Raw genomic sequence first — 22,220 nt, forward strand, 5'->3', positions numbered from 1 at the left:
AACTTCGAAAAATTACGTCGGTATTGTTTCGCTCGGGATCGGGATAGTTAGAATCGACACCGAATCGTGAAGAGCTCCGGTAGCCCTTTGGGGTAATTTCGATCCCCCGTCGGGGCCTGGTATGCCCGACCGCGTGTAACATCGACACCGATGGAACGTTCCCCGTTCCGATTCTGTCCTAAATGCCACAATAAATATCCATATACGGACCAACATTTGGTCTGTAACTTGTGCCTGTCGCCCGAGCACAAAGAAGAATCTTGTAAGGCCTGTCGTGCGTTCCGGTCCCGAAAAACGCTCCGTGACCGTCGAGCCAGAAGACTACAGATGGCGTCCACGCCGACAGAACACCGAGAGCTCGAGGAACAAGGAGAAGAGGAGGAAGCCTTCTCCATCCATGAAACGGATTCGGATGAATTCGACGTTGACGAAACTGTGAGTAAGACGTCGAAAAGCACACAGCACAAGAAAATAGACAAGGCCCAGGGGACGCCACTGCCAACTGGCCATGGCTCGACCCATAAAGGTGATCGTCCATCGGCACCGAAAAAGGCCGAACTGGTGCCCAGATCGTCCGACTCGGGTCGAGACACAGGCACGCAACACTCTCGGGACCGAGAAAGTGTTGCCGAAAAAGATCGACGCCGAGAAGGCGGAGCCGACGCTGCTCGACGCAGAGACAGCGGCACCGAGGATGATCGACGCCGAGAAGGCTCGACTCCGAAAAAGAAGAGATTCGCCTCGGAGCCGAAAACAAAAAAGGGCACAGTTTCGGTGCCAAAACAACCAGCAACCGAAACCACTACCGGCTCATATTCAGAGGAACATTCATTGTCCTCTCAAATGCGTAAGCACAGGTTTGAAGAGGAGCTACAGACTACTGATGTAGACCATACACAAAAGAGGATCTTCATCCAGAGTGGAACGGGGAAGATTAGCACTCTTCCACCAATCAAGAGAAAAAGGAGACTAGAGTTCCAAACTGAACAACTAACATCACAAGCAAAGGTGGCAAAGAAAGCAACTCCGCCACCCTCTCCTCCACCTGTAACTCAAATATCACCGGCACAAACTCCGTCACATTCACCGGCTCACACCACCATGAGCCAAGATGACCAAGATGCTTGGGACCTATACGACGCACCAGTGTCAGACAATAGCCCAGAGTCATCCCCTACCAAGCCATCACCACCCGAGGACAGCACAGCGTATGCGCAGGTGGTAGCTAGGGCAGCAGAATTCCACAACGTGGCGTTACACACAGAACCTGTCGAGGATGACTTCCTTTTTAACACCCTCTCCTCCACCCATAGCAACTACCAAAGCCTGCCTATGCTTCCGGGAATGCTAAGGCACGCGAAGCAAATCTTCAAAGACCCCGTCAAGAGTAGAGCAATCACTCCAAGGGTAGAGAAGAAATATAAAGCACCTCCCACAGACCCTGCTTTTATCACCTCTCAACTGCCACCAGACTCAGTTGTGGTAGGAGCAGCTCGCAAAAGAGCCAATTCACACACATCGGGCGATGCACCACCCCCGGATAAGGAAAGCCGAAAATTCGACGCAGCTGGGAAAAGAGTCGCTGTACAAGCTGCCAGCCAGTGGCGCATCGCCAACTCTCAGGCGCTCCTAGCGCGCTATGACAGAGCCCATTGGGATGAGATGCAGCATCTCATCGAGCATCTACCCAAGGAATTTCAGAAGCGGGCAAAACAAGTGATTGAGGAGGGACAAAACATCTCCAATAACCAAATACGCTCCTCTATGGATGCAGCGGACACAGCTGCAAGAACAATAAACACTGCAGTTACCATCAGAAGGCACGCATGGTTGCGCACATCTGGCTTTAAGCCAGAAATACAGCAAGCGGTACTCAACATGCCGTTCAACGAACAACAATTGTTCGGACCAGTGGTTGACACGGCGATTGAGAAGCTGAAAAAGGATACTGACACAGCCAAGGCCATGGGCGCGCTCTACTCCCCGCAGAGCAGAGGCACTTTCGGCACCTTCCGTAAAACAACATTCAGAGGAGGGTTTCGGGGTCAGGCCACACAAGCCAGCACCTCACAATCAACACCGTCTACCTACCAGGGACAGTACCAAAGGGGAGGTTTTCGGGGCCAGTACAGAGGAGGACAATTCCCGAGAAACCGGGGGAAATTTCAAAGCCCCAAAACCCCAACAACCAAACAGTGACTTACAGGTCACTCAACCCCTCCACATAACACCAGTGGGGGGAAGAATAAGTCAGTTTTATCAATCATGGGTGGATATAACAACAGACACTTGGGTCTTAGCAATTATCCAACATGGTTATTGCATAGAATTTCTACAGATCCCTCCAAATATCCCGCCCAAAACACAAAAAATGTCAAAACAGCATTTAGACCTCCTAGAAATAGAAGTTCAAGCACTACTGCAAAAAGAAGCAATAGAACTGGTACCATGTACAGAAATAAACACAGGCGTCTATTCACTGTACTTTCTAATACCCAAAAAGGACAAAACACTGAGGCCAATCTTAGATCTCAGAATACTAAACACCTACATCAAATAAGACCACTTTCACATGGTCAAGCTACAGGAAGTGTTACCACTGCTAAAGCAACAGGATTACATGACAACCTTAGATCTCAAAGACGCGTATTTCCACATACCGATACATCCTTCGCACAGGAAATACCTAAGGTTTGTATTCAAGGGAATACACTATCAATTCAAAGTCTTACCGTTCGGTATAACAACCGCACCAAGGGTGTTTACCAAATGCCTAGCAGTAGTAGCCGCACACATCAGAAGGCAGCAAATACACGTATTCCCGTATCTAGACGATTGGCTAATCAAGACCAACTCGTTAACAAAGTGTTCACAACACACAGAGTATGTCATACAAACCCTCTACAAACTCGGGTTCTCCCTCAACTACACAAAATCAAACATTGTGCCGTGCAAAATACAGCACTACTTAGGAGCGGTAATCAACACAACATAAGGATTAGCCACTCCGAGTCCACAAAGGGTTCAAAATTTTCACAAGGTCATACAGGCCATGTATCCAACACTAAAAATACAGGCAAAAGTGGTTTTAAAACTCCTAGGCATGATGTCCTCATGCATAGCCATTGTCCCAAACGCAAGACTGCACATGAGGCCCTTACAACAGTGCCTAGCATCACAATGGTCACATGCACAGGGTCACCTTCTAGATCTGGTGTTGATAGACCGCCAAACATACATCTCACTTCTATGGTGGAACAGTACAAATTTAAACAAAGGGCGGCCGTTCCAAGACCCAGTGCCACAATACGTAATAACAACAGATGCTTCCATGACAGGGTGGGGAGCACACCTCGATCACCACAGCATCCACGGACAATGGGACGTACATCAAACAAAACTGCATATAAATCACCTAGAATTACTAGCAGTATTCCTAGCGCTAAAAGCATTTCAACCCATCATAACCCACAAATACGTTCTTGTCAAAACAGACAACATGACAACAATGTATTACCTAAACAAGCAAGGGGGAACACACTCGACACAGCTATGTCTCCTAGCACAAAAGATATGGCAATGGGCGATTCACAACCACATTCGCCTAATAGCACAGTTTATTCCAGGGATCCAAAATCAACTAGCAGACAATCTCTCTCGAGATCACCAACAGGTCCACGAATGGGAGATTCACCCCCAAATCCTAAACACTTACTTCAAAATTTGGGGTACACCGCAAATAGACCTATTTGCAACAAAGGAGAACGCAAAATGCTGAGACTTCGCATCCAGGTACCCACACAGACAGTCTCAAGGCAATGCCCTATGGATGAACTGGTCAGGGAAATTTGCATACGCTTTTCCCCCTCTCCCTCTCCTTCCATATCTAGTAAACAAATTGAGTCAAAACAAACTCAAACTCATATTAATAGCACCAACATGGGCAAGACAACCTTGGTACACAACACTACTAGACCTGTCAGTAGTACCACACGTCAAGTTACCCAACAGGCCAGATCTGTTAACACAACACAAACAGCAGATCAGGCATCCAAACCCAGCATCGCTCAATCGCTCAATCTAGCAATCTGGCTCCTGAAATCCTAGAATTCGGACATTTAAACCTCACTCAAGAATGTATGGAAGTCATAAAACAAGCTAGAAGGCCATCCACTAGACACTGCTACGCAAGCAAATGGAAAAGGTTTGTTTGCTACTGCCATAATAATCAAGTTCATCCATTACACGCATCCCCAAAAGACGTGGTGGGATACTTACTACACTTACAAAAGTCAAACCTAGCCTTCTCTTCCATAAAAATACACCTTGCAGCAATATCTGCATACCTGCAGATTACTCATTCAACTTCACTGTTTAGGATACCCGTCAATAAAGCATTTATGGAGGGCCTAAGAAGAATAATACCACCAAGAACACCACCAGTTCCTTCATGGAACCTTAACATTGTCTTGACAAGACTCATGGGACCACCTTTTGAACCCATGCATTCTTGTGAAATACAATTCTTAACCTGGAAAGTTGCATTTCTCATTGCCATCACATCTCTAAGAAGAGTAAGTGAAATTCAGGCATTTACAATACAAGAACCTTTTATCCAAATACACAAAAATAAGGTTGTACTAAGAACCAATCCTAAATTCCTACCAAAGGTTATTTCACCGTTCCACTTAAATCAAACGGTAGAGTTACCAGTGTTCTTCCCACAGCCAGACTCAGTAGCTGAAAGGGCACTACATACATTAGATGTCAAAACAGCACTAATGTACTACATCGACAGAACAAAGGAGGTTAGGAAAACAAAACAACTGTTTATTGCATTTCAAAAACCTCATACAGAAAACCCAATATCAAAACAAGGTATAGCCAGATGGATAGTTAAGTGCATCCAAACCTGCTATCTTAAAGCAAAGAGACAACTGCCCATTACACCAACGGCACACTCAACCAGGAAAAAAGGCGCTACCATGGCATTCCTAGGAAATATTCCAATGCACGAAATATGTAAGGCAGCCACATGGTCCACGCCTCACACATTTACTAAACACTACTGTGTAGACGTGCTATCCGCACAACAGGCCACAGTAGGTCAAGCCGTACTGAGAACTTTGTTTCAGACTACTTCCACTCCTACAGGCTGAGCCACCGCTTTTGGGGAGATAACTGCTTACTAGTATATGCACAACATGTGTATCTGCAGCAACAGATGCCATCGAACTGAAAATGTCACTTACCCAGTGTACATCTGTTCGTGGCATTGGTCGCTGCAGATTCACATGTGCCCACCCGCCTCCCCGGGAGCCTGTAGCCGTCGAAAGTTATCTTCAAACATCTGTACATTTGTATATATATATATTACTTAACCTTAATTTGTACATACTTATTCATTCCATTGCATGGGCACTATTACTAACACACACAACTCCTACCTCACCCTCTGCGGGGAAAACAATCTAAGATGGAGCCGACGCCCATGCGCAATGGAAGCAAAGCGGAGGAGTCCCTCGGTCTCGTGACTCGAAAGACTTCTTTCGAAGAAAAACAACTTGTAACACTCCGACCCAACACCAGATGGCGGACTGTGCACAACATGTGAATCTGCAGCGACCAATGCCACAAACAGATGTACACTGGGTAAGTGACATTTTCAATACAGTTATTGAGGACTTGAAGATGGGAGGCATGATAGTAAGTTAACAAGTCAACCATCATCAGTCCACACATTTGGGTGTTGTAGCGTGGTTGCCCTTTATTTCTACTTTAGTTGGCTTATTTTTTACTACAGGCTGTGCTCATTAGAGGCTCATTTTATGCCAGCATTTATACACAGTGCACATGATGTGCGTTCTTAAGGTTGAATTTACTATAAAGATGACTCGATTGTGAGTTTGACATGTATGGTCTTGCAACTCATGATGCGTGCTTGTTTATGTAGTAGTTTTCAATGTTTATCGCTAATATGGCTACTTTCAGATTGGTAATGTTCTGGGAATTTCATGGATCTCGAGTGGGGATGAGTGTTCATTATGATAATGTGGTGAGTTCTGTCCTGTATCCTTATTTTCACTACCCGTGGACTCCTGAATCACTATTAGAATGGAGCGGAGTGTTGGCTTTCTGTGTGGACATTGTTGCCTTGTAACCTAATGGGTAATAAATCAAAATAGACAATGGAGTCACCGCGTGGGTAAAAGAGGGGGCACTAATGAACAAACTATCCCTGCCCTTCTCCCCTTACTTCCGAACATGAATTATTCGTGAAAAAACTGAGCCACTGCCCAAATCCTGGGCTAAGCAATGTCTTGCGTTGTTAGGGGAACCCCATCATAGCAAAAGGCAAACATAAAATAACAATACCCCAACAAAACGAGGGAGGGATGAGCAGATCTCAGAACTATCCCCGCTGCCCTGAGAACATCTTAAATAAGTGTATGCTCTTGCGTCCCAGGTGGGGTTGGGTGGCGTCCCCGCATCTGGCAGCTCTAACTCCGATTCTACAGGATTGGGAGGCATAGGTGCCTTATGTCTCTGAGCTATCTGTGAAATTTTGGACTTTAGTGAACTGACAGGTTAAGATGACTTTTTGGTATTGTGGGGTCCTCTGGAGGAGGCTGCCATATCTGAGACCAGGTAGAGCGATGACAGAGCACTGCTCAGAGAGCGACCTGATCCCCATACCCCAGACAACCCCCCCCCCTTCAATCCCCCCACCGACCCCTGTCATGCTATGCAAGCTTTGGTGTGTCAAAAAAAATGATTTAAACTGAAAAATTACCTCGAGTTTGACGTGGAATGAAAGTAGACCCATGCTTCACAGCTTTTGTTCGATTGAGTCGTAGGATTTTTGTTGCATCTGGATGTTTCTGGTGTAATCAGGAAAGACAATGATGTTACAAGAGTCATGATGGTCTGCTTCCTTCAGCTTGATTGTGTGAAGGACAAGATATTGATGCTGATAATTCAAGGCTAGTGCAATTATGGGTCTATGAGGGGGCCCTGGGGTGGCTGCAGCATCCAGGGTACGATGAGCCTGCTCCAACAAACTGCAAGGGGAATTCTTCTGTGCGAGCCAAAGGTGTTGAGCCGAGGCAGCATGAAGTGGTCCTGGTTGGTCTGCTCCATCCCCTCTGGAAAGCCTGCAAACCTCCGATAATTCCTTCAAGGCCATCTTTCCGCATCCTCAACCTGAAGATGTACATCTTGTGACTCCGTTGACGGCCAGACCACCTCTTTGACCCTTTCTACTGCATTCTGAAGATCCTGTTGGAGCAAGGAAATGTCTACCCGACCTCACCAATATGAGCTTGCAACGTAGATGTGGAGTTGCTCGTGGCCTGGAGGATGACAGCAGTGGAGGTGAGCTTGTTTCTATTGACGATTAATGGTGGGGTCACTATGTCAGTGGATGGAGGTGTGATGAAGTCCCGAGTTGAGTATTTGTCCATCTTAAGCTTAGAAGGGGTCACAATCAATATATCACTTCCGTCCAGCAGATGGGCTCCCATGTCTCAGAATATGCCCAAATGGAGAGGGTGGGCTCCACAGACTGGTTGTACATGCGGGATGTTGTCATTACCCTTCGACTCACTGCAAGAACTGCCCGTGGCAGGCATGTCTGTACCCAGGGAAGACAGGCCGGTGCCAACAAGGAAGTGACTATTCCTGGTCCTCAGACTGGCAGGCAGGTCCGTGGGGCACCACAGAAGTCCGACAGCAAGTCCCTCTCCTGGACCGCTCACGTTCGTGGTGGAGTTCCGCTGTACAGGAGCATGAGCAGCCGAGGGGAAAATATGCCAGTTTCTGTGGCCTTGTCCACTTCCAGACGACGGCTCAGGACCCAGGCCGGCCAAGTATGAAGGGCAGTGATTCCATAGCTGCAGCCACCTAGTTCAGGATTTCCAGCCCCTGGCCTGCTTACCAGTGTTTGATATACTCAGGAATACAAGTGGATTGGGGTAGAGAATGACAAGGCCTCTGGAAGCCGATTAGCAGTGTTTAGGCCCCCACCAGAAGATTGATTCAGCAGGTACAAGCCAGGGCTGGTTCCGGAGGCCCCTATTCCTGGCACAGCCTCTTGTCTTTACCCTTTGAGGTCTGCAGGCCAAGAGCTGCCACGATGAATGACACGGCCCCAGATACCCCTCCATTCAACATGTCTGCTTCGGCAATCCAGCATCCAGGCACCAGAGAAGACTGGTCTGCAGCAGTGTCAGGGTACAGATGGTGCGAGAGACCTGGAAGCACCGTACACTACAGGATGTCAAAGGGTCCTGGGTTGTAGCTGAGGCCTTCATTAACAGTAAGGACTTTTTCTTGAAAAAGATGTGGGGGGAGAGGGCGGGGGGAAGGCCCAGAGCTGTGCTACTTTGGAGTGGACCCTTGAGCCCCACTTTGTCTTCCCATTCTCAGTGACTATTGTAGCCAATACTCCAGCATCCTGTCCTCGCCAGCTTGCACATGATTCCTCTTCTGCACACCACATAGCAAAGATCAACAAACCTGGTTGGGTTATAACATGGCAAGCCGTTGAAAGGATAATGACATTCTCCTTAGCAGAACATCTGTTCTTTTGTCTGCAACTGTGACTTGCTTGGTCCTCAACACTATCTAAGTAAATCAAAATAACTGGTGTCATAAAACTCCTCATCCAGGGGGCTTGTGCGTCTCCAGAACAACCTTTCGATATGACCCCTGTAGGAGGCTGGCCCAGTTTATGGTGTACACCTGTCGTGTGGCACCCTACACTGAGTCCAGGCAACCCTTAGTGATAGTGAAAAGCTTTCTTTGGGTAGCTGAGGCGACCAGCTGAACGTTAATCAGGAAGAATGTAAAGCACTTGCAGTACCACAATAGTTAGACAGTAACTCACAAGAAAGAATCACAAAAGTGTTTAAAAAATAAGATACTTTATTACAGCACTAGCACTAGACTAGCATTGGTATTTCTCCCTTTGGAGATATTACACACAATATGTACACAAAATAACAATCAGAAATAGCATACAAATATAAAGGGCCTATGGGAGGGCCAAACCAAACACTAAAAATTGGAATGTGAAATAGTGACCCCCCCACCAAAGTAAGTGTGGCAGTTAGCTGGAAACAGATAGAATCACCAGAGGTGAGTACCGTAAGCATTCTCAGCAACTAGGCGCAAGGTAGTTACCCACCCAGGTGTCCAGAGAGAAGTGGTTGGATTTTGTGGAATTTAGGACCCTTCCGGGCCCCGAGGAAACCAGCTGGCAAGAGAATGGAATGAGAGTGCCCCCACCCAAAGATACCCAGAAGACTGAGTACCTTAACCTGGGGACCTGGATGCAGAGGGGTGAAGGGACTCTCGCTGAAAACGGTAGATGCCTCTGATTGTCCAGTCACTGTCATGACCCGTGGATCAGGCCTGTGGAACCCAGGGACGGATTCCAGATGTGGAGGACCTGCAAAGGAAGGGGACAGAGTCCAGCACCCTTGAAGGTGCCCAGGTAGTGCAGATGGCAATGCCCATCCTCCTGAAGGTGAAGTTCCTGCAGCTTGGTGGAAGAAGTCGTCCACCTGCAGGTCATGGCGTTTCAGAAGATCCCAGGAGTAGATTACGAGCTGTTCCTCAATGGTCGCCAGATTACAGGAGTGTCAGTGACCAGCCAGGTCACCAGCAAGCACTGGCAATTGCAAACAGGTGCTGCAGAAGAGTTTGCAAAGTTTTGGGGACCACCAAGGTCCAAGAGACTCGACCCAGTAGGGGGGTGGCCGGGGCTAGCCCTCAGTCTGCAGGAGGGCCAGCAGAAGTTGATGGAGCCCCCACAGGTGGCACACAGGTGATAAACACGGGTCACAGAGAGGCCTTACCAACACAACAAACAGAAATCCCACGTCTCAGCAGCTAGAGGGCAAGGGCCGATCTTCACATATCTGGGTGCTAGAGGCTCCGGCTTCTTGGTGCCTGAAGATCTCCCGGAGTCAACCAGCCTTGGCAAGTGCAACAGTTGCGGCCCAGTGGCAGGAGCCGGGCCCACAGTCTTTCAAGTTGGTTAGAAGACGAGCAGGACCCAGAGGAGGCCACATATTCACCACATGTGTTGCAGGATCTTCAGATGCCCGTGGACTGCAGACCCCACCAGCCGGTCAACATTGTCTTGAGGTGCCTGCAGATGCAGGGGAGTGACTTCTTCACTCCAAGGGAGATTCCTTCGTGCTTCCAGGTGCATTGTGATCCTGGGGGATGCACAACCTTGGATGTTGCAGAATTCTTGGAGGATCAGGAGAAACAATGTTGTGATGGGAGCCTTCCCACCAAAAGCAGACATGTTCAGTTCCAGTGAAGACTAGCAGCGGTTCCAGAAGCCAGGAGCAGAAGATGTATTGCGGAGAGATCCTTGGAGATTCTTGGTCGACGAATCTGAGGACCCACCCACGAAGGAGCCCTTAAGTATCCCTAAAAGGGGGTTGGTGTCTCTCTGCAGTGACCCACCTATTAGGGAGTTGGGGACTTCATCTACCTGGCCTAACCAGTCAGATGCTCCCAGGTGCTTCTACCCATCTTATTTTCAAGATGGCCCCATTAAGTGGCCACTGGGCAGAGCTCTGTGCCCCTCCCCAGGGGAAGGGCTGGATAGGGGGGGTGGTCACTTCCCTGTCCTTTGTGTAGTTCTGCACCAGAGCGGGAATCGGGGTTCCTGAACTGGTGCAAACTGGATTGTGCATCAAAGCAGTCTGGTGGCACTCAGAGGACACCCCACCTCCCAGGCCTTAGGCACCTAATACACAGGTGCTGGTTGAACCCCTCCATTGCAGGAAATCCTTTGTTCTGCCTCTCTGGCCTGAGCCTTGCTCACCAGCAGGAGGGCAGAACAGTCTCTAGGTGCAACGTGGGCTGGCAGCTAGAACCCATAACGCTGCACAGTCCGAACTGGGGATCCTCTAAGGAACCCCCAGAGTACTTGGTATCGTGCAAATAACACTGGAATCAGTATAGTTAAATAATTCCAACATATTTGATACAAACATGCCTATGTTAAGAAAAGCCATTATGTAGTTGGACCACACGTGTTGACCAGTGCCCACTACATACCTTAAAATCACTTCCCTGCACTTAGAGTCCATAAATGGGCCTGATTTCTGTAGGGGCATCCTGCTCATGCAGGGGTACTATCACAATTAGTCATACACCCTGCCTTTGGACTGAAGGGGCTACCAGAGGGGTGACTTATAATGTCTAAGTGCAGTGACCAGGTTTGGTAGTGAAAGGGTGCATGCACCATTTCATGCAGGCTGCAGTGGCAGGCCTGCAGACACAGTTTGCATGGGCTCCTTTGGGTGGCACAATACATGCTGCAACCCATGGAGGACCCCTGGTGTACCAGTGCCCTGTGTACCTAAGTACCATATACTAGGGACTTACATTGGTGCACAAGTATGCCACTTGTGGGTAAAAAAAGTTTATCAGCAACCAAATTTAGGGGAGAGAGCACTGGTACTGGGGTCCTGGTTAGCAGGATCTCAGTGCACTACAGTCCAAAACATACTAACACCAGGCAAAAAGTGGGGGTGCTATAACCAGAACCCAGCCCAATACAACCACCTTCATCTTAAAAATCTTCACTCCACAAAGACCTTACTGGTTCTCCACGTCTCTCCACTGGTCAGCATTTGGAGAAACTGCCTCAGGCAGAAAAAAGGGATTGCAGCATTAGGGCCCTTTGCTGTGCTTGGGGAAACACAGCTAACTCCGAGTCAGCTCAGCCATGCCCAGGTCTGTGAGATTAGTGTCTTGAAATATCATCTATCTGTTAGCGACTTCTAGTTGCAGATTCCTTACCTTAGAATTTCCCCAGGCGTTTTTCTCGAGCAGTACCCCTGCACGCCATCAGGTGGCGTCTGTCAGCTCCACGTCTATCATTGGAACTGTGTGCCCCGGATATGATGTTGCAGGACATACATATAGCGCCACCCTGGAGCACTGATGTCAGTTCTTTTCTTTCCGCGCCAGCCAGTGCGGATCGGAAGAAAAGCTACCCCTCAATAAGTCTTTGACTGGACTTTTTATTGAAGATTTTTGAGTGTTTACACTCCTGGTGCGTCAAGATGTCGTCACATAAGACCGGCTTCAAGCCCTGTTGATCCTGTCACTGGGCGGGGTCCGTGACAGATCAGTACCTCGTGTGCTTGTGGTGCCTGGAGCGCAACCACAGCCTCAAGTCGTGCTCTGAGTGCAAAAGCTTTGAGGGTTCAGTCCCTAAAGCTTATTGTGGCCCGGTGCTTGGCTCCATGTCGCTCCCGATCTCGGTTGAGAGGAAGGTCCCGAGGATTGTCGCGGATCCCCCTTTCTCCATCGTCCCACTCCAGGTTCTCTGGACGATCAGATAAGTTGAGGCACAAAAAGAAATTGAAGAAGAACAAGGGTTCTTCGACTTTACCTCGCCCATCGGCTGGCAGGACAAGACAAGACAAGGTAAAAGGAGCAGCATTGTTCCAGGCCTCTGCCCTCGGAGCCTGCGTCTGGATCATCTTCTCACCTCCTCAAGTTTCTGGGAGCTGGAGCGACCCCTGCTCAACTGGGTGAGTTTTATGAGAACATGCGCCTCATTTATGGGCAGTCTGATTCTGCTGGAGTGGGTTTGGGCCCCACGGGATTTGGCAGGGGTCCCCTCAGGTTCCGTGCCGGTAGCTTCGGCTCCAGGTGGCACCCCATGGATCTGTTCATGGACCCAGACTGGCCTTGGTTGTACCACCTTGACTTTCCCCAAAGCTGCCCGTGCCCATGGGTGGCGGCAACCCCATTCTCATTTCCGACTCTGACACGGAGCCAGACTGGCATTGCGAGGCACAGATTCCGACTTCGACAGGGACTTTCCTAGATCAGATCCTGACCCTTATTCTCTTGCGTTGGGGTATGGTAAGGATTGGGAGGAGTCGCTGGACTATTTAGAGTGCAAGCTAGAAGATCCCATGGACAGACCTGGGTGAGGCCAGTGGTCTGGACACTTTCCCTGAGACTGGGATGCTTTCTTCCCCTACGGTGGAAGTGGAAGAGGGGAGCGTCTTACTCACTGGTGGTGCTAAGAGTGGCCAAGGTCCTTGGCCTTTAGCTGCCGTCCGTGGCAGTCAGGACTAACCTCATGACAAAGGTGCTTTATTCTGGTGTTTCCTCTTCTGAACCCCTTTTCCCCTTTAATGAAGCCCTTACTGATGTCCTGCTGGGGACCTGGTCCAAACCCAGCACAGGGGCTCCTGTGAACAGGTCAGTTCAGAGCTGCAAATGACCCTGTGTTCCTGACCCAACGCTAAACACCTAAGAGCTTAGTTAGCCATGTCACCACATCCCTGGACACATTCCCTTCCACACGTCCTGCAAGGGAATCCAAGAGGCTGGATCGACTTGGGAAGAAGATGTTTTCTGTCTTCAGCCTGGCATTGCGGTTCGTTAACACCACATGCATTTTGGACCATTAAACCCATACATTATGGGACACAGTTGCTCAGGTGCTGCCACTGGTCCCGGAGGAGGCGCGGGCCATTCTCTCCAAAGCTGTTGCTGATGGGAGAGATGCAGTGAAGTTCACAATAGGATGTGGGCTGGTTACGAAGGACTCACTAGGAGGATCAATTGCATCGAAAGTGGCCTTCAGGCACCAAGCCTGGTTGAGGATGCCTGGCTTTTCGGGGGACATCCAGTCCACCCTTATGGACATGCCCTTAGATGACACCCATCTCTTTTGAAACAAATCAGAATCGGCGCTCAAGTGCTTTAAGGAGTCTTGGGCTACGGTCAGGAGTGTGGGCCATGCAGCTACCCCTTGCTCCCCTCAGTCGGCATTTTGCCTCTTTCGTGGCTATGGAAGGGGTGCCCAACCATGTTTGTTCCCCTCCAGCTACCCTGCTGTGCATGCTGTCCAGCCTCTACATGGCCAGGGACGTGGGATCCAACGTATTTGTGGATCAGGGAGCCAACCTGGATCCAGGAAACTGAATAGTAGCGATGGACTGGCAGGACGCCTATTTCCGTATTTCTGTCCGACCTGCCCGCAGACGTTATTTGTGGTTGTAGGAGGGATGATTCAGTATATGGTGTACATCTATGGGTGAGGCACCCTGCACGGATTCCAGGCAACCCTTAGTGATAGTGTAGGTGGCTCTAGATAACCAATACGCTCTCCTAGGGGTAGCTGTGGAGAGCAGCTAAGGCTTATCCAAGAGGGTATGAAGCAGTTGCAAATAACACACAGGTCAGTCAGTGAAGTATACACAGGAAAGAACCACAGCAGTGTTAAAAAATGTTATATTTATTGCAACAAGCACTCTAAAACTAACTTTGGTATATGTCCTAACTAGTGATATGCTCATACATAAATACACTTATCAACCGGTAAGTAAAGGCATACAATAACTTGGGCCCTTATTGGAGTGGGGGCAAGGATGGGCAAACCATATATTAAAAAAATGGAATGCAAAAACCACACCCAACCCACACTACTACCCAAGGACCCTGAGGAGTGTAAAGTACTAAAACCCCAAAGGAAAGTAGGTAGGATTCCCCAGGCGTCGGTGTGCAGAGTAGAAATCTTGAGTCAGTGTCCATAGGATAACATGATGTTGGATTTTTCCTGTTTAAGGACCCTTCCCAGAGGACCCTGAGAAAACCCATTGGGATAAGGGAGGTTGGATGGTGCCCCCACTTCTTGCTACCAAGAACAGTGGAGTACCTACACCAGAGAGCCCAGGTGTATAGGGGTGAAATTGTGTTGGACCCTCCCGCTGAAGTTATTGGGAACCTCAGTTGTCCAGTTGCTGTCGCAACCCGTGGACCCGGTCGGTGGAGCCTAGACATGGATTCCAGAAGAAGAGGACCTAAGGAGGGAGGAGACAGAGTCCAGACCACCTGGAGGTGCTCAGGTGGTGTAGGAGGGCAATGCCCACCCTTCTCAGTGATGCTTCCTGCAGGCTGGTGAACGAAGTGCAGCTGTGGAATCCAGGCAATGCAGCAGGATCACAGGGGTCGTCCGCGAGCTGTCCCATGCTGGTTGTTGGATTGCAAAGGGGTCAGTGGTCAGCGGAACCACCAAAAAGCCTTGGCAAATGCGTTGTGCGGAATTTGCAGGAGTTTTGGGGACCAGCAAGGTCCAGGTGACCTAACTTTGACAGGAGGGCTAGCAGGAATTGATGGAGCCCCCCAGCAGGACCCTCTGACAGCAGTCACAGGGAGGCCTCAGTAGCACAGCAAAGAGGGATGCCCAAGTCACAGGATTCGCAGGAGTTGCAGGTTGGATGTCATTCTTTGAGCTGGAGAGTGCTGGAAGCCAGGGTTTCTTGGAGCTAGGAGGTCTTCAGAATGAAAAGCCAACAAGTCTTGGCAACGACAAGTAGACACGGTGCAGAGAGGTCCCAGCCTAGACGCTCCAGCGAGGGACCACACACTTCGCAGTTGTAAGGAAGATAGTTCAGACCTCTGGAGAGTAACAGAACTACCACCTGTGTTGCAGAGCCTTGGAGAGTCCATGGGACATCAGGGTCCACAAACAGGTCATTGTTGAGGTGTCTACAGATGCAGGGGGGTGACTCCTTCACTCCAAGGGAGTTTCCTTCTTGCTCTTCTAATTGCAGGCAGAGTCCCAGTGACTCTGGAGGATGCATGGTCACTGGGTTCAGAAGTCTTTGCAGAAAATGGAAATTAAGTTGCAGTAAGAGCCCTCCTACTGATTGCAGTCTTGCTTCTGGTTCCAGTGAAGAAAGCTTCTGGTCTTGGTGTCCAGGTTGCAGAAATATCTTGCAGAGGAGACTTGCAGACGGTTCCTGAAGCCTTCCAGACAAATCTTGCTCCCCAGACAGGTCTGGGGCCCCACCCTTGGAGGAGCCCTTCAGTAATCCAGAAAGGGGATTGGATGCTAACTCAATGACCCACCTATTAAAGGGGGGCAGGGACATCACACAGCTGGACTAACCAGTCAGATGCTCCAAGGGGGGCTCTGCTCATCTTGTTTCCAAGATGGCCGAATGAAGTGGCAACCTGGCAGAGCTCTGTGCACCTCTCTATGTGAGGTGCTGGACAAGGGGGTGGTAGTCACTCCCCTGAACCTTGTGTGGTTTTACACCAGAGCAGGAACCATGGGTTCCTGCACTGGTGCAAATCGGTTTACACAAGGAGGGCACAAATGTGCCATTCAAAGCGGTCTGGTGGCACTCAGAGGCCTCTATCACACCTCTATCTTAGAGAAAATCCTTTGTTCTGCATTCCTCTGCCCGAGTTATGCTCAGCAGCAGGAGAGGAGAACAGTGCCTGTGGTTGGCAGCAGCACGGGCTGGCATGCAGACATGGGGGACAGGCAGACATGGGTGATCCCCTAGGGAACCCCCAGAGTACTCATTATCTCACTATAGTTAGGTCCTTTTTGTAGCTAGAAGAGAAAAAAAGTTTTAACACAGATTTTACAGACCTAACTAAAGTAAGTTTTTAAAATGTTTAAACTGTTAAACTACAGTGACCTAAGCAGGACTCTAACAGTTACTTATAAGAATTTTGGGGAAAATAACCAATTCAAAAACAGAATTTATCTGAGGGCAATTTTAGGATTCATTTGTGCACTTATTGACCAAGTGGTATCAGCAAATTCAAAGTTGCAGACCTCACCACTTTTCCACTAATGTAGGAAGCTGGCTCTCTTTATGGTGCACTGATAAGAGGTACACCATGCAGAGAGTCCAGTGGATTCCCAATTGATTTCCAGAGGCAAAAGTAGATAGGACTAATGCTCTATTTTGTGGTAGTGTGGGCGAGCAGTTAGGCTTATCAGAGGGTAGTGCTAAGCATTTGTTGTACTCACACAGACAGTAAATGAGAAACACACTCGAAGAATAAATCTGAGACCAATTTAGAAAAATAACACTTTTTTTATATATAATTTAATCACAAGAACTTCGTTATAAGGTAAGTACATTTTTCAGCTTAAATTCATTTCACTTACAAAAATCAACAGTGCAATTTCAGAGTTTTTTAATGTTAACCTAGAGACCAGTTTCTCCACAGTCAAGGATGAACTGAAGACCCTTAAGCGCCAGATTTCCAAGTTGCTCTCCAGACGGTCGAACTGGAGGACTGGGAAGAGGATGACCAAAACCAGTTCAGGCGAAACAATATACGCCTTGTTGGATTCCAGCGAATCTAGGAGTATGGGGACAAATCCATTAAACCCCTATATTGGCTGGCAACTTCCGACCCCTCAACTAGAATAGTACGGGCCTTCTGTGACTCAGGCTGAACCCTATGCCAAAGTACACCCAAGATGCGCAGGTCTTAGCGGCTTATTATCAGGATTTATATGTGGCGACCCCTGTGCCCCAACGGGAGCTCCTTTTCAGACCTTGGTTCAGACAAGACCCCTGGCACAGATGTATTCCAGTTAGAATTTTTTTAATGCTATCAGACTCATTTGCTTCCTCACCTGCTGGCCCTTTACACTGAGGCAATGGACCGTGGGTTATTTCCCTTGGACCTAGACACTGCCACTATCGTGGTTCTACCGAAAGCTAACCAACCTGTGGACCACTGCTCCGCCTACAGACCTATCTCTCTCATAAATATCAACATCAAGGTGTTTGTGAAAGTGCTAGCAAATAGATTGAGTCAGACACTGAATTATCTAATCTACCTAGATCACTGTGGGTTCATGCCTGCCGGGAGCAATGGCCATTACATACGGAGGGTGCAGCTCACCCTAAAATGCCCCGACGGGACACAGATTAAGGGAGCAGGTGGCGCAAGGAGGGGCCCAATGAGCCATTAACCCGCACAGCGGCTTGGGGAGCAATCCCTATCGCAACACAAGCTGCCACAAGTCGCCTTGCACCTCCCTCCCCTCCAAATTAAGGCCTTCAAAAAGGGAGAAAAGAGGGAGAAGAAAAGGCAAGAGACCAACACCCACACCAGCAGCAATCCCGGCAGCCCGCGTAGTGGCATACATCGTCACACCAGGACCCCAGTTTTCCACAATCCTGGCCTGGAGGCATCCACAGGGGATGGTTGAGCGCAGTGGCTGTAGTCTGATTCAGCAGCAGCCTCACCTAGCCTCCCCAAACGAAGACTTTGGGAATTTTTGTCAATTTGCTCAGCAGCTTGCTCTTCAGCTCCAGTGCCCTCAGCAGGCCAGCACAAATGCGATCCGGTAGACCCCAGTGGGGGTGTGTGTGTGTGTGTGTGTAGTGGGGGTCAATGGAGGGAAGAAACGGCCACAAAAAAGGACCAGACAGAGTTCCCCAGCAAACTCATTGTCTGTCTGCTCACCAAGTGAAGGAGCTCAGCTCGTGGAACAGAGGGCAAACTCTTGCAAATCTCCCCAGCTCTCTCAGCAAAAAATGTTGGTTACAAAATTGCCGACTTTTTAACTATCCTGCCCTCAACCTCTCAGGACCCAACTTACCCTTCAGAATTAACAACCACAGGGAAGACCCCTGATAAAGAATTTAAAAGGGTCTACTCACCCACATCTCAACTCACAAGTCAAATCTTCAACCAGCAAGAGCCAGAATGTCCGGCCCTTTGCAACAATAACTCCATTCCACTCCTCTCCCTCACGAAAGGGAGCTTGAAGGCTGCACCCACCAGAGCAGCCTCCTTAGAGATGGACTCAGTCTTGGATTTCAGCACCTGGGAGGATTATTCCTCACGTTTGAACATAAAGGGAGGACTTAATCCACCGGGTCTCTTAGCCCCCATGCTCCACCTTGTAGGAAGTTGGCTCTGTATGCACTATTTCAAAGTAAGGAATAGTATGCACAAAGTCCAAGGGTTCCCCTTAGAGGTAAGATAGTGGCAAAAAGAGATAATACTAATGCTCTATTTTGTGGTAATGTGGTCGAGCAGTAGGCTTATCAAAGGAGTAGTGTTAAGCATTTGTTGTACATACACACAGGCAATAAATGAGGAACACACACTGAGACAATTCCAGGCCAATAGGTTTTTGTATAGAAAAATATATTTTCTTAGTTTATTTTAAGAACCACAGGTTCACATTTTACATGTAATTTCTCAAATGAAAGGTATTGCAGGTAAGTACTTTAGGAACTTTGAATAATCACAATAGCATATATACTTTTCAAATAAAACACATATAGCTATTTTAAAACTAGACAGTGCAATTTTCACAGTTCCTAGGGGAGGTAAGTAATTGTTAGTTCTTGCAGGTAAGTAAACCCCTACGGGGTTCAAGTTTAGGTCCAAGGTAGCCCACCTTTGGGGGTTCAGAGCAACCCCAAAGTTACCACACCAGCAGCTCAGGGCCGGTCAGGTGCAGAGTTCAAAGTGGTGCCCAAAATGCATAGGCTTCAATGGAGAAGGGGGTGCCCCGGTTCCAGTCTGCCAGCAGGTAAGTACACGCGTCTTCGGAGGGCAGACCAGGGGGGTTTTGTAGGGCACCGGGGGGGACACAAGTTAGCACAGAAAGTACACCCTCAGCAGCACGGGGGCGGCCGGGTGCAGTGTGCAAACACACGTCGGGTTTTCAATTGGAATCAATGGGAGACCAAGGGGTCTCTTCAGCGATGCAGGCAAGGGGGGACTTCTCGGGGTAGCCACCACCTGGGCAAGGGAGAGGGCCTCCTGGGGGGTCACTCCTGCACTGGAGTTCCGATCCTTCAGATCCTGGGGGCTGCGGGTGCAGGGTCTTTTCCAGGCGTCGGGATCTGAGAGTCGGGCAGTCGCGGGTCAGGGGGAGCCTTGGGATTCCCTCTGCAGGCGTCGCTGTGGGGGCTCAGAGGGGACAACTTTGGTTACTCACAGTCTCTGAGTCGCCGGGGAGTCCTCCCTGAAGTGTTGTTTCTCCACAATTCGAGCCGGGGGCGTCGGGTGCAGAGTTGCAAGTCTCACGCTTCCGGCGGGAGACGCAGTTGTCTTGAAGTTGCTTCTTTGGAAACAAAGTTGCAGTCTTGGATGAACAGAGCCGCTGTCCTCGGGAGTTTCTTGGTCCTTCTAGAGCAGGGCAGTCCTCTGAGGATTCAGAGGTCGCTGGTCCTGGGGAAAGTGTCGCTGGAGCAGTGTCTTTTCGAAGTGGGGAGACAGGCCGGTAGGGCTGGGGCCGAAGCAGTTGGTATCTCCGTCTTCTCTGCAGGGTTTTTCAGCTCAGCAGTCCTCTTCTTCTTAGGTTGCAGGAATCTGAGTTCCTAGGTTCAGGGGAGCCCTTAAATACTAAATTTAAGGGCGTGTTTAGGTCTGGGGGGTTAGTAGCCAATGGCTACTAGCCCTGAGACCCTCTTTGTGCCTCCTCCCAAGGGTAGGGGGTCACATTCCTATCCCTATTGGGGGAATCCTCCATCTGCAAGATGGAGTATTTCTAAAAGTTAGAGTCACCTCAGCTCAGGACACATTAGGGGCTGTCCTGACTGGCCAGTGACTCCTCCTTGTTATTCTCATTATTTCCTCCGGCCTTGCTGCCAAAAGTGGGCCCGTGGCCGGAGGGGGCGGGCAATTCCACTAGCTGGAATGCCCTGTGGTGCTGGAACAAAGGGGGTGAGCCTTTGAGGCTCACCGCCAGGTGTTACAGCTCCTGCCTGGGGGAGGTGATAGCATCTCCACCCAGTGCAGGCTTTGTTACTAGCCACAGAGTGACAAAGGCACTCTCCCCATGTAGCCAGCAACATGTCTCGGTTGTGGCAGGCTGCTAAAACCAGTCAGCCTACACGGGTAGTTGGTTAAGGTTTCAGGGGGCACCTCTAAGGTGCCCTCTGGGGTGTATTTTACAATAAAATGTACACTGGCATCAGTGTGCATTTATTGTGTTGAGAAGTTTGATACCAAACTTCCCAGTTTTCAGTGTAGCCATTATGGTGCTGTGGAGTTCGTGTTTGACAGACTCCCAGACCATATACTCTTATGGCTACCCTGCACTTACAATGTCTTTAAGGTTTTGCTTAGACACTGTAGGGGCACAGTGCTCATGCACTGGTGCCCTCACCTATGGTATAATGCACCCTGCCTTAGGGCTGTAAGGCCTGCTAGAGGGGTGACTTATCTATACTGCATAGGCAGTGTAAGGTTGGCATGGCACCCTGAGGGGAGTGCCATGTCGACTTACTCGTTTTGTCGTCACCAGCACACACAAGCTGGCAAGCAGTGTGTCTGTGCTGAGTGAGGGGTCCCCAGGGTGGCATAAGATATGCTGCAGCCCTTAGAGACCTTCCCTGGCATCAGGGCCCTTGGTACCAGGGGTACCAGTTACAAGGGTCTTACCCGGATGCCAGGGTGTGCCAATTGTGAAAACAAAAGTACAGGTTAGGGAAAGAGCACTGGTGCTGGGGCCTGGTTAGCAGGCCTCAGCACACTTTCAAATCAAAACATAGCATCAGCAAAGGCAAAAAGGAGGCATTTCCTTACACAACCCCCCCCCCCCCGCCCCAAACGAAAGAGGATGAGACTAACCTTTCCCAAGAGAGTCTTCATTTTCTAAGTGGAAGAACCTGGAAAGGCCATCTGCATTGGCATGGGCAGTCCCAGGTCTGTGTTCCACTATAAAGTCCATTCCATGTAGGGAGATGGACCACCTCAACATTTTCGGATTTTCACCTTTCATTTGCATCAGCCATCTGAGAGGTCTGTGGTCAGTTTGAACTACAGTGAGTACCAAAGAGGTATGGTCTCAGCTTCTTCAGGGACCAAACCACAGCAAAGGCCTCCCTCTCAATGGTACTCCAACGCTGCTCCCTGGGGAGTAACCTCCTGCTAATGAAAGCAACAGGCTGGCCAAGGCCATCTTCATTTGTTTGGGACAAAACTGCCCCTATCCCATGTTCAGAGGCATCTGTCTGCACAATGAACTGCTTGGAGTAATCTGGAGCTTTTAGAACTGGTGCTGTGCACATTGCTTGTTCCAGGGTGTCAAAGGCCTGTTGGCATTCTACAGTCCAGTTTACCTTCTTGGGCATTTTCTTGGAGGTAAGTTCTGTGAGGGCTGTCACTATGGATCCATATCCCTTCACAAACCTCCTGTAGTACCCAGTCAAGCCAAGGAATGCCCTGACTTGAGTCTGGGTTTTTGGAGCTGCCCAGTCCAGAATAGTCTGGATCTTAGGCTGGAGTGGCTGAACTTGGCCTCCACCTACAAGGTGTCCCAAGTAAACCACAGTTCCCTGCCCTATCTGGCATTTGGATGCCTTGATAGAGAGGCCTGCTGATTGCAGAGCCTTCAAAACCTTCTTCAGGTGGACCAGGTGATCCTGCCAGCTGGA

General features: G+C 49.3%; 1 protein-coding gene across 2 annotated transcripts in view; it reads left to right on the forward strand.

Annotated features, from left to right (window-relative positions):
• The window catches only part of CRAMP1 (cramped chromatin regulator homolog 1), a 982,369-nt gene that overhangs the window by 200,318 nt on the left and 759,831 nt on the right, over window positions 1-22,220 (forward strand). The window lies entirely within an intron of this gene.

Source organism: Pleurodeles waltl, chromosome 10 (assembly GCF_031143425.1).
Source record: "Pleurodeles waltl isolate 20211129_DDA chromosome 10, aPleWal1.hap1.20221129, whole genome shotgun sequence".
Classification (NCBI taxonomy): domain Eukaryota; kingdom Metazoa; phylum Chordata; class Amphibia; order Caudata; family Salamandridae; genus Pleurodeles; species Pleurodeles waltl.